At 36.9% G+C, this 13967-nt stretch overlaps 1 protein-coding gene across 6 annotated transcripts in view; it reads right to left on the reverse strand.

Annotated features, from left to right (window-relative positions):
• Vti1a (vesicle transport through interaction with t-SNAREs 1A) overlaps window positions 1-13967 on the reverse strand; it is a 363959-nt gene that overhangs the window by 167479 nt on the left and 182513 nt on the right. The window lies entirely within an intron of this gene.

Genomic DNA, 13967 nt, shown 5'->3' on the forward strand with positions numbered 1-13967 from the left:
TTTGAGAAATAGGACTGAACCCAGGGAATCATGCATGCTAGGCAAATGTTATAACACTGGCTATGAATCTAGCCCCCAAACATTTATTTTGATAGCACGGAGAATAACTCATTTGGACTACTGAACAGTGTAAGCTACATAATATGACAGGTCTTTTGCCCGAATGCCAGGAAGCTCTTGATTGTCAAAGCAGTTTCCTAGGAAGTCTTCACACAGTTTCCTCATCACTCCTACACACACACACACACACACACACACACACACACACACATACACATCCTCCTCTGTTCACTTCCTGATTTTGTCTTTTATTTTGGGTTAACTTTTTTCTGCTCTTGAGAGAACACTTGGTCTTTGATTGTAAGATTCTTCAAGCCATTTTTGTTAAAGTAGATGATGCATATATCAATCAGGACATAAAAGTAGGTGAGACTGCTAAAACACAGACTCCTGGGCTCTAATTCATTAGGTCTGGGGTGGGACCCAGAAAGCTGCATTTGTGCCAAGTAAGCAGAGGCTGCTGCTGCTCCGAGCGTGCTGAAACTGCTTTGCGGATCACTAGTCCTTTTGTGAGGGCAGACAAAATTAGGCTGCAGTTTGTTTTTGTAAATAAAGTTTTACACACATATACACCCCAGAGTAATCCTAAAATCTAAGGGAATTCATGCTATATGTAGCATAGATTAAGACTAAAAGATGGAGACATTTTATTTCTGAATAATTCTAAAGCAGAAGAGTCTTATATTTTAGGAAATGACATTTTGAGAGAGAAAAAATGAAACTCAAGATAATGGAAGGAGCAAATAAACAGAGAGAATAATTTTCTTAAAAAAGGACAGATGACTTTCTGGTATATTTTGGAAGAGTTTTAAGGTGATGTGACTTAATATTATTTCTAAACTTGAATGATAAGAAACTCAAACTGAGTCAAAATTATCATTCTCCTTAAAAAAGGAGCTAAATATAGCCTAATCTTTATGCTACCCTCATAATATGAAAGAAAAGGCTAAATATATAAACATGGATTTTGATAATCTAGCTCATCAGATGGCAACTCCTGGTCAATGTCAGAGGTAGCACATGAAAGAATTACTCAGTTTTATAAACTGAAATGGTAGTGTGACCTTAGAAGGATATTACATAACTAAATATGCTCTTAGAAACTTCTTTTAGTAAAACACTAAAAAAAAATTTACCATTGTTTGCCTTTCTGAGCAAGCACTATGACACTGCGAGTTTCTCAAATACAGAATAAAACAAACCCCCCATTGTTTCTAAATACAAGTGAGGATTTATTAGACTTCATCAGCAAGACTCTATGTTGAATTTACTAGCATAATTCTAAGAATGATTTAAATTATATCTGAATAGGCTTTATTAGGGAACCACTAAAATTCGGTCTTTTACCAAACTTCTGCATGCAAGTATTAATAAATTGAGATGAGACTTTTTGTGAGAGAAAAAGGCATGCAGGTCTAAACCCTTGGGGATGTAAAAATGAGTTCACTGATTCAGTGTATATACAAAAAAAGTTTATTGCTTACAGGTTGTGTATAAAACACTGCAATTAATGTTTCCCTCAAGGGAAAGGGTTTTTCTTCTACTATTTATTGATTGCTTCATTTTACGCCAACAACTGTCCTAAGCACTTAACAGACACCAAACTTAATTGTCACAACCACCATATGAAGTAGGTTATTAATAACCACATTTAAAGACAAGAAATCTGAGGTGCAGAAGGTCTAAATAAGTCTCCTAAGATTGGCCAGTATTCAAAACCCAAGGCTGATTGATCCCTGGGTAGATGGTTTGGATGCTGCATAAACAGCCAACAGCATGGCCATTCCGATCTAGCAACTTCGAGCCATGCTTAGGACAAATAAATAACAAAAGTGGAAGCTGACACTGTATGACTTCTTAAATGCTGTAAGTAGAGGAATGCAAGGCCAAATGAAATAAATTAAAAATAATTCTCTTCTACTTGGATGGAAGAAAAGCAAGATGAATTTTCCAGGACCTAAGAGCCTCACCTACATGGCCCAGCTGGCTGATTTTTCTCTTTCTTCTACCTTCAAATTCAGAGTCCTTAAGTCCCTTTACTTCTGTGTATTTTGATTTTTGTGAGATCTGTACCAACTGCACACTCACTGACACCCGTAGTGACTGTGGATGGAAAGAACCCTCATTTCTGAAGGCTGAAGTATGGCTCTTGCTTCCTCTCACTACCTACTATCTGTACCACATCATGGATTTCATTATGGCGTCAAGGCTGGGAGAGTGGTGGAGGCAGGCTTTGCATTTACTAAGGGCTGGTCTACACTGGAATGTGGACATCACTGTAACTCAGCCTTGTCCCAGCCATATTCCCAAGCCCTTTCCTCATCTCTGATTCACAAAGTTCTATTTGTTTTTTTACCTGAAGTTAAGATACTTCATCACTATGGAATTCTCAACATTCTGCTACACTCACCTGCAAAAATGGTTGTCATGGCAACTTCTAGATGATACGAGGTCAAGAGAGGATGGTGCTCGTTCCTAGTTCCTGGCCAAGGCCAGTGATCTAGAGAAGTTTCAGATAACATGTAGATAATAACCCTGTGGCTAAAAATTTTCCTTTGTTGAAACAGAAATGGATAATGTAAATTGTCTTAACTTTTTGTTTCAGTCTTTTCTTTCCTGGAGGGTCCATCTTTGGAAGAAGTAACTTACTATCAGAAGTGCATTGATTTTCTCTGTGTTAATCATTTTTCTGTCAATACAAAAAAAAAACAAAAAACCCTGAGATAACTTGTAATGGGAAATGGTTTATTTCTATTCACAGTTTTAGAGATGCAAGAGGTTCTAGCCCTTTGGTAGGGTGCTGTACAATGGCGGGGAGCATGTCCTAAGACAAACTGCTCACCTCGTGGCCAGGAAGCAAAAGAGAAAGAGGAAGGGGCTGGAGTCTGAGGCCACCCCCCCCCATTCACCTAAGGACCTCTCTGTAGTCCCTGCCTCCTAAATTTTCCCCCGCCTTCCAACATGTTACCCTGGCAATGAAGCCTTCAGCACACAGGCTTTTGGGGACACTCAACATCCAAACTAGAGCAACCTCTCCTCTTTGATACACCCATACTGTATGATCATGTTTGAAAGTATCATTATTTTAGTGTGGACATCAATTTCATCTAGAAGGGACAGCAGCTACTATTCTAGGAAGAGATAAGGCCAGTGTCTTCTTTGCCCAATTAAGACTTTGAGATATTGTAGACTCTTCTGTCAGAGTGACCGTCTCATTGAAAGACCATGTAATAGGTCTCTTAGGCATAAAGGAACATGGTGACAGAGCTTCACACTCACACTGATTTTCTGGAACCAAGGAGGACACCACCTCAACTAGAGCTGAATACAACAGATCAGCTGGTTTCAAATGTGGTTTTAGATGTAGAACAGTACTTAAGATTGCTCAGTACCAAGGAGAGAAATACAACCTCTTCAAATCAAAGAATTTATAAAGACTTAAAAAAACACTTATTTAACCTATCAAAGCAAATAGTCACATAAACAAATGAGAACAGTGTGAATCACAGGTTAGGAGAGGTCGAGCCTAGCAGAAACAAGAAAATATCTGCCCTCTACTTAATGTAAGTCAATCTTGAGTAAACAGGGAGCGCTACTTTGAGAACTCCTTACTGGAAAGACACAGTTCATGTAAAGGTAGATGGTTTTCCCATTATAGTCATATTTGAATTTAAGGAGACAGTACTTCGAGAGATCATAGGAAAGCATCTCAAAGATCTTCTGATGCAAAATGTGACTTACATGCCTGCATCCTCCTTTTTGTGTCCAGCATGTTGAGAGCTCCAAAGTACATACTAAATTAATACTGTACATGATATAATGTAATAAGCCATGCTTTAAATTATGGGTACCAATTCAGTTTGGGGTCTGATACATCTTAAGAACCCACATGGTAACAAAATAGAATGAAAATTTCTTTTATCATCAACAGGAAGCTGAAGAAGCTGGTGAACAGCTCAGCAACCTAGAAACCGGCTGTGCAGAGCACTCTTTGAATACGAATTAGCAGTGGGTAATGGCAGCATATTTATGAGATCTCTTGCCGGGTCCTTTCCTCCTGTGAGTGCTGTATAATTCATTGCGTGTGCCCTGACCCCAGTGCGCTCCTGTTCTGACAAATCATACTTGATTAAGACAAATCTTTATTAGTTAGGTAGTCAACTTCCCCATTTATCACTGGCAAATCCCATTCTCCTCTTCAGGTGCAGCAAAAGTGACTGAAACATTACAACAACAACAACAACAAACCTCAAACAGCTAAAGGAAAACATTTGTTACACATAGCAAATGAAACCAAAACGTCAAAAAGTTCTAATAAAAGATTAAACAAATTATAGATATATATTATACTCACTGGCAAACTCAAAGCCTCTACACATTTCATCCAGGCTAAGGAATTGTTAATTAGGTAATGTTTTGGGGGATTTTTGCCTCCTACTGAATTCACTTGAAAGCAAAATATCACATTAAAAAACTGTATTACAAAGTTGGAGGTTCAAAGTACCAAAATAACAACAATGACAACAACAACAATAAAAAAGATCACTGAGTAGAGTGTTTAAGAATAAAAACAACAGATTTTTAACTAATAGAACAAAATAAGGCAGAATTACAAATTATTCTCAATTCCTTTGTACCACAGGAAAATGTAACCCTTCTTCTGAATTGTCTGCTATATTTCATGAACTTCAATGTTAGTTGTCCCTAAAGAGGATTACATGTATTTATAATGGTTGTTACTCATTTTAGAGACCAGTGGTATCAGAATTGTTCTCAGAAACTTGACATCAGTAACCAAGAATAACACTGTGTCCTAGAATCGCCACTGAATATAATATACAGCATCTGATGACAAGTCTCTAGTTCCATGGACACATGCTTTGGCACAGACTATTAACTTTTCTTCTTCAGTGAGAGCAAGAGAGAGCAAGATGGAATGAAAAGTATCATTCAAGTTGACTTTCATTTCTAAAATTTTTATTTTTACATCCTGATTCTTACAAAGGAGGAAAATCTTTTTGGCTTTATCACAAGAAGGTACCAAATCAATCCAGATGTGTATTTGATGTGTACTATCACTATTTCCTTAAAAAACAATGCAGAAAGCATGTCATTATTTTTACAAAAAATGTTTACATGAGAACTTATACATTCTACACTAATGACAGACAAATCTACATGTATTGTAAACTATGGGGAAAGCCTACCTTTAGTTTTGACATTGGTAATAAATATCACTTAATGCTATATGGTATGCATACCATATTTCACCTTACTGATGTCTTTAAGTGTTAAATGGAAAATAACATTCAAAAACATTTTGCATGTTGGGCTGTCTTCTGTTTGCCCAAAATTCCTATTTAGAAAATGTGGTTACATCTTGAGAAATAAGGTCAGAGCTTGGTAGGAGAGACTTCAAAAGAACACCTCGTGCAGTGGGAAATAGTGTGTTGATGATTTTATAAGCAGACTGGCTCTGATTATACCTATGGGTTCAGAAGAGAACACACCTGAACAATCCTTCCCCATTCTACCAGTCTTTTATCACGATCTCAAAGCCCTGAACAACTATTCTGAAAGTGAAAATTCCAAAAGTCCTGTTGGAAAAATTTGTATTTCATTTTGGGGTAGGCCAGAGAGTTATGTGGTTTATAGAATGCCCACACAAAATAAAAGAAAAGTTTAAGTGATTCTGTTCATCCCATAAATGCTCTCCCTATTTTTCCTTGGAAGTCCCAATGAGTGTGAATACCCCCAGGAAAGATAAGCAACTTGCCTGTGGAGGCAAATTGTAGGTCATAGGTAGGGTTAGAATTCAAGACAATAAAACATTATTGAGAGTCAACTATATGGAAGGCATGAAGAATATGACTCCACCATCTAGCAGGTTCCATCCGTACTAGATTTATATGACAATAATTACCACATAGCAAAGGGTAACATATACAAGTACAAAACAGGGTAATGGACCTAAGGGTTGGACACATTAACATAAAAATATGACCCTTTCCTTGGCAGTTTCTAAGAAGTCACATTTTCCATTGCCCACCCCAGGCTTCTTGCCTTCACACTTACTCGGGTCTGCCTCACAATGATGCTGATATGTTTGGACATAATTTAAAACATGATTTTCCATTGACCACCTAACCATGACTGATACCCTATTGTATGCCTCACATTTCTTTCCAAATCTAAAGTAAGGATCTATGGAAAGACTGCTTAATTCCCTTCTTCGTGGTTTGTAATGGACATAATATTGACCTGAAATGAATAAAGTATATATTTAAAACAATAAAACTGGTAGTTGGATAACCTACAAGAAAGCTGTATTTTCAGCGACTTTACAGGTAAAACTGTTGAAATGCATCGGTCCAGGTACTCTTACTTTCAAGCATATCTATCAGGTGGGACGTAAATCAAAGTAGATGATAAGAAGTTGCTGTCCTCTTTTCTCTACCCACTTCCCATGCTGGGAATACACTGCTACCATATAACCAAAGAGCACTATATTTCCACTGGAGGTTGTTTCTTTTCCATATGATATGACATAATATAATATAACATACTTCCTGACTGGCTGCCTGGTTGGATGAATGCTGGGAAGATCAATTGAAGGAAAAGCAAGAATATATGGCAAGGTGAAGGGGATAACATTAAATTCAAGAGAGGCTAAAAGGGTGAAAGTGGTAAAGGGACTTATTTACAGGACTAGCATTTAGAATTCTAGAATTGGGAAGAATTTTGATGTTATTTATTCCACTGAGGGTTGGATAACATCCTCTGGAGAAATATGATTTTTCTAAATGGTATATCAGGCAGAGCTTAGATTAGAATTTTTAACTCCAGATTTCATATCCCATGTAACACATAATACACAAGCAGGAAGTTCAAGACTGTAATTAGTGTGGACTCCTTCTTGTTAGAGTCAATGAATGGCCTGGGGCACAAGTCCTTAAAATAGCCCTCTCACTTCTGCAGTTTTGGGTAAAATGCCAGAGAGGCTGATTGCTACCACAGACAATCCTAGACAGTATTGGTCTAACTCATCATTTTAGTGATTTTATCCTGAAACTATTCAGAAAAACAAAATATATACCCATTTATACTCTGTAATGAGTAAGTGGATTAAGACAGGTGGCAGAACAGAAGAGAAATGTGCTTTCCCTCACTGTGCCTTTATTTATGATCCGTCTGAATTCCTGGAAAACAATTCAGGCAGAACATATACTCGGTTATTGTAAGCTGATTCCTAAATTCATTCAACAAATATTTATTGCTTACTGTTTACCAGGCATGGGGATATAAAACCAAATGTGATATCAGATGATCACAGAGGCCTCTTAGACAAACAATAGCTCTTTGAAAAGTGAAAGTTAAAAACATATATCAGAACATCCATTTGGCTATACAATTTGAGATTACTTCCTCATCAACATATTTTAATAGAATAGATGCCAGGAGTGCTTCCAATTCACAAACACATGTCTAGAGAGCATAACAAATAATAAGAAATTGATTTCTTTTGTTGCCATGGCTATCGATAGAAACTAAATTATTTACCATAATTTTGCTATTGTATTTAAAGTTGGTAAATCGGTATAATCTGATATTCTAATGCAAACACTTGGTAGAGAAACCCAATTCTGCTGCAAATTTTCAGAATGTGTTAAAATTGATGTCAATGTCTCAGTAATTTCGCAGTTTAAAAAACAGTTAGAAATGTAATGACTACACTACACTTGATTAAAGCATTTACAGCTCTAATCAAAAACTGACAGCAAGATCAAAGATGTTAACTTAAATCTCTCCTCTAATTATGTTTAAAATGCCACACCTCAGGCCTGTCTCTCCTCTTCTTTTTCAAACCAAATTCTGCTTAAGAAAGATCTAACACTTCTTAACAGTTCATTATCCAATAAAACTATTCAAAGCTTAAAAGCAATCTACACAATTAGTCAGGACCTCAGGGAGTCCACCGGTAGTCTTTATTACAGGGCTTCATATTAAAACACCTTAATTATATTTGTCAAATGGATTTCATTAAAACCCATCGTCACTTTAATTTTCATATTTTGACAGTGCTGGCATAGGCATTATTACCACCTGCCAGGCTAGGAACTACAACACAATTGTCAAATTCCTTCAAATCCTAAGCAGTTTCTTTTGTACCTGACTGATAGTTTTCCCTGTGTGGGGAAACTATCACAATTAGGAGAATTAAAACGCCCCCACTTAAATTCTACTCTGAAGACATACACATTTCTTGCAGGGGTAGGAAAAACAAACTATATCTGTGCCGGGTTGCCAGGTGCACTTTGCAGAGCAGGTGATGCACATACTTTGCAGTGCATCTGAATAGCAAAGCCGAGACATCAAACAGAATGCACTATGATTCAATCACATCACAACCATCAGGACTTGAAAGCCAGGACATTTTTTTTTTTTACCTCCTATTCATTATGCTGCCATATTTCATCAAATATACGGTGTTTCTGGCCATTCACTTGAGATTCAATTGTATTTTCATTTGCCACTTCGACTTAGACTATTGAAATAGCAAATGGAAAAAATACATATATCCTTTTCTTTCTAGCTATGCTATGTTCACTGTCAACAGTAATGCAATGTTTACAGCTTTTTCCTAATTCAGCTAGTTACTGAAGTCTAAAAAAACGGAGGTGTGTACACTAAATAAGCAAGGCATTTTTGTCTGTTATCTGGATTTTCTAAGTCTTTGGAGCTATGTATCTAATATATATATTAATATATATAAAATACAGAAAGAAAATTTCTCAATCATCCTCTTTTAGATTGGGGTACATAACATTCTATTTTTTCAGGTATCGAAGACAGAACAAGAATAGCAAAGATAGAATTTTTAAAAATTTGACTCATGAGATATAACAAAGGAGAGAGGTTTCTGGCTTATGTCTAACACACTTCAGGGCTTTGTACAATGGTCTCAAGAGTAATAACCATCTTGCTTTATGAATACTTTAAGACATAGTAAATGGTTTTGGATTATTTTCCAGTAGGGATGGAATTTTAAAGGTTTACTTACAAAAGCATAAGGCATTCAAAAACCATAATGATCACTGACTTGTGTGTCTCAAAATTAAATATAATTGAAGTAGGAAACATGCTCAGAGAATTACGTGTAGGGAAGATGCATTTAAATACAGTTCCAATGTTACTGCTGCCTGGAAGCCTTTCATGATGAACTCTGGTGGCAATGTTTCTTTGTCCTTTGGACTCGGATCCATCCATTGTTTGTACTGCTACTGTAGCACATGTCCCGCCCATGGTGTTTTCTTCCTCTAGTCTAGCGGAGTGCTTAGTACTGTGCACACAACATCTGCCTATCAGAAAACAACTGGCCGTGGTTATACTCCTTCCGGTGACAGACCGTCATGGTTCCCCCACAGCAGGCAATGTTTTATTAATCTCCCTCCATAGGATGCTACATAAATGGTAGACATTTGGTGCTCCTGCACATAAACACATGTGTGTGGTAATTTATCAATGTATATGTATTCGTATTATAAATTTTATGAACATAAAATTTATTTTTAAAAGCTCTAAAATTTATGAATCAGAAAATAAGAATCGTCAAGTTTAAAAAAAATTTTTATTACACGTTACTTAATCTTGAAACCACAAATCCTTTACATTTGTCCTACCTTTCCCTTGCTGGCCCTTTAGCACCCCAGCCTGGAATGGCTAATAACCAAGGGGACTAGGGGAGTGGAGATGCCAGAGGAATACAACCCAGGCATTTTGCAAGGAGTTCCTCAGCTGCTAGAAAGAACATTCCATTGCAACCAGTCAATCATTTATTTGATGCTATTATTATTAATAATCACAGAACATATGAATTTTTCTTCATTAAGAAAAAAATGGAACAATCTACTATTTGAGAAATTTTCCTAGGGGGACACTTCAAAAATGAGGCCAGATGCAGTCTACATTCTGGAACATTTGAAGTTTATTTGATATAAATAGAGGCCTACAGAAACCCCGCTGACACAACAGTCACAAGGCACATATAAGTTTATGAATACTGCATTTATTACATTTTAAATGCAATACATGTTAACTTGGTGCTCAAAGACTGGTTTTGGGAATTTGCGGATCTTTCTGAATTAACACTATGCTAGCAATTTGTGCTCAGCGCCATGGTGAATGAAGGTCATTCACAAAGGCTAGCACAGCACGTCTGTTTTTGTTGTCCACTTACACGCACGCACAGGAGCTGCCCTGCAGACCGAGCATTTGGTACGGCTTACACAACGGACCGACATAGGGCCAAAGGTGGATTGTAAAGGTAAGCACTTGGGGCAGCATAAAAAATACAACAGGAAGTGTGGCTAATCTAGTGCTTTCACTGAAAATGGATAATTAGGGAATGGAGAAGGTGCGTCTGTAAGGGACAGGGATATTGACAGTGATGGACAGAGGGGATCATTTCAGAGTGTCACTCTGCAAGTGGGATTTGTTAGGGTCCTTACCAAGTGCTCGGGGAATTTCTGCTGGGAATTGAGTCCTTACTACTTGAACTGCTGCTTCTATTCCCTGCTAAGGTCATCTCGCCTCCTAAGACCACAGTGTCACGCACGTCATCCCGTCCTTTGCTATGACTGCTGCAGTCCCTTCACTTCCTGAGTTTTTGAGCCTTGGTGGGGGTCTTCTCAGCCTTTCTGCATTGGCCAAATCAGCAACATAGTGCAGTTATTCTGTTTTGCTTTTTTAAAATCTTATCAACAGCAAGCTTGGTGTGCTGGAGGGATGGGGTAATAGGGAGGTAATGTGGGACATGTGGGATCACAGGAGCCTGCAGGAGGACTAGAAGGAGAGTTGCAAAGGCTTTCGAAGTGCATGATCAGAGAGAAAGCCTGAAGTGTCCAACTGACAGCTCAACAAGCCTGCTCAGAGTGCTTTTTCCAACAGGAGAGAATTTGTGACTTCTGTGAGCCACCCCCCCCTTCCTTTTAGCATGATCACCTTGGGGAAAAAAAAACAAAAACAAAAACAAAACAACTATTGCTTTTTCTGTAATAGTCACAAGACAGCAGAGCAAGGTTTACTCTACTTTTGAAGTTATATAGAAATAGTCAACCAGAATATGCTTGAATTAGAAACTGAGCCCTATGGCTTCACACTGAGTAATTTGGATGCTAATCACAGCATTTGTCAACATCTTTCTGGAGCCCAGTGAAGGACACCACAATCATCTTTTGGACTCAGATTGGCCTCAGGGTTGCTACTCTCTCAGACACAAATGAACAAGAACATCAGTTCTCTCTAAATAAAACAAGTGCCTAATTTAATTGCTGCCAAATGAATAGACCAATATTATAATGTTTTACCTATATTTTTCTAGTGGGAACCAACAATGGAGTCCTTAACACAGTCTAACTCTAACTTATCAGTTTCAAATTACTTACAAGTGGGACAACCTGACCCACTTAAATATTTATCTGCTGAAACTGTTTCTTTTCTTTTCCCTCCCTTCCTTTCTTCCTTTCCTCCCTCTCCCCCTTCACTTTCTTCAGAGAGAGAGAGAGAGAGAGAGAGAGAGAGAGAGAGTGTGTGTGTGTTCCTTTTTTTCTGCAGTGCTGAGATCCTTCTTATCCACCTACAGGCTCTGTAAGCCCGATCCCCAAATGAGCTGTCTACTCATTCTCCACTAGAAGTGGGGAGCAGGGAGCCAGGGATTTAGCTCAGTGGTGCTGCCGCCTGCCTCCGAAGTGCAAGGTCCTGAGTTTGATCCCTGGTGCCCAAAGAAAGAGAAGTGCAGAGAAGGAGAGGAAGAGAAAGCTATGGGCACGAGAGTAAACTTTGGCCAGATTCAAAGACTGGCTGTTATGGTTTTGGACAAATTGGGCAGTTTCTGCTGGTTTTGTTTCCCCCCTCCTTTCATTCTCCAAGCAGCAGGATTTTGCACTTTATAGGTAATGTTGTAATGCAATTGATAGACACTGTTAAAGGCATACCAATATGACATTGTAAGCATCTCTGTAGTATTTTTGCAATATAGATATGAAATAGATAGATCTCAATATGCTGAATTTCAAATAAAAAATTAAAAAATAAAAACTACTTAGGAGATAGACTCATATTCTATGAACTAACTCTTTGGATAAAGAAAAATAATTTTAGCTTTTTATTTTAACTCCAAATGGCCCTGCATCATTACTCTTCAAAGTCCCCAACAGAAAGAAGGCAATGATTATTCCTAATTGCCTGGTGAAGAAAAGCAGCACAAAGGAGTTAAATTACTTTTCTACTGTTATAAGTGACTCACAGAATTATGAAAGAATATTATGTCTACCGGTCTACTTTTTGGTCTTCAAAGCAGAAAACCAGCATAAACTACATAGCAAATAGGTGTAGTTTCTGTAGCCCTCCAGCAGAAAGTCAATGAAGATTTCAAATAAGCATTTATTTTAATAGCAAAAATCAAACTGTTAATACTAAGCATATCTTTAGTTTTGTAAAATTTCCCATAGGCCATACACATCTTTTCAATTCCAGTAAGTTTCTTATATGCCAATATCAGTTCATAGGTAAATGGAATTATTGTAGGCCCTTCAGATGGATATTAGTGTTGTCAGACTGTTTAGGGCTCCTAAATGTTAAAACATAACAAACAGTCACAGACTGTCAGTTCTTAAATATTTCAATGAATAAGGAAGTTCTGTGTACATGTATTATTGTTAAATTTCATTAACAAGTCAGTCATGAAGCTTTTACATCCAAGTATTCCAAAAATGATGATGTTAACACAAGGAGGGAAACACAAATACGTTCAAAGACCTCCTGTTTGGGAATTTTGAAAACATCACCGTTACAGAGTTACTATCCATTTAGTAATTGTCTATGTGATTCATCACAAGAATAAACATCAGGAAATCAAAGGCTCTTATAAGTCTAAAAACTCAGTATTTAAATGATTATTTTGCTTTCTATAATCATGTCAACTTTGATTATGCATTTTATATTGTCAATGAAATTTGGTAATAAAAAGGGAAAGCCTTAATTGAAATGTTTGTAAAATCTTCTTAGTTGGAGAGTTTGTGTGAGTTGATTAATTAAAGAGACTTTCACAGTTTTCATATTGATTGCCTTTGTGTTTCTGAACTTTCTGTCTGTTGCTCAGGTGCACAGTAAAAGTAAGAAATCCAGGATATCACAAGATGTAGGATTTCTCACACAGATCTGTACTTTGATAAAATGAGTGTTTTCCCCTCCCTTTTTGGAGTACATCTCTGTTCTTGCATTTTGTGGAATGAAATAGCATTTTAAATGTTCATATTTTTTGTCTCAATGTCATAATTTCAGCAGATGTTTTTAGGAGATAAAAATCTATCCCTAGTAAAGCTTTTATTTTAATTTTTAATGAACTGTTAAAAATACCCATTTTACTAGTCAGAAGGAGATGTTAACATTTTCAATTTTAGATTTCCATAGAAGAAAATTTATAGAAATAGGAATATCCTGCCTACACTGGGGCATTGAAGTACATCAGTGCTATGATTTTTGAATGATCCTGAGAAAGAAAAAGGGTTGAAATATGAGAGCTCAATGCACTTAATAGCAAATTTAAATATTTTTCTATACTATTCCTAAAAAAGTATTGTGCAATTTTATGTAACAAGTCACATTTAAAAATGGTGAAAATACATTTGGTCTTTAGTATTTTTGATTAGCCTTTCTTTCCTCTTCTGACTCCAAAATTAGGATAAGACAACGTAAGTAAATATTTAAAGTGTTGCTGTAAGATAAACTAAATTTTTGGATGTCATCATAAGATGAACTTACAAATTTTCTAGTTTGTTTGTTTAGGAATTTTCCCCCATACCAGGGCAAGATACTTCTCTCTTTTTTTGAACATTTCAGCATATTTG

Source organism: Fukomys damarensis, unplaced genomic scaffold (assembly GCF_012274545.1).
Source record: "Fukomys damarensis isolate Sample0158 unplaced genomic scaffold, DMR_v1.0_HiC HiC_scaffold_8, whole genome shotgun sequence".
NCBI lineage: Eukaryota > Metazoa > Chordata > Mammalia > Rodentia > Bathyergidae > Fukomys > Fukomys damarensis.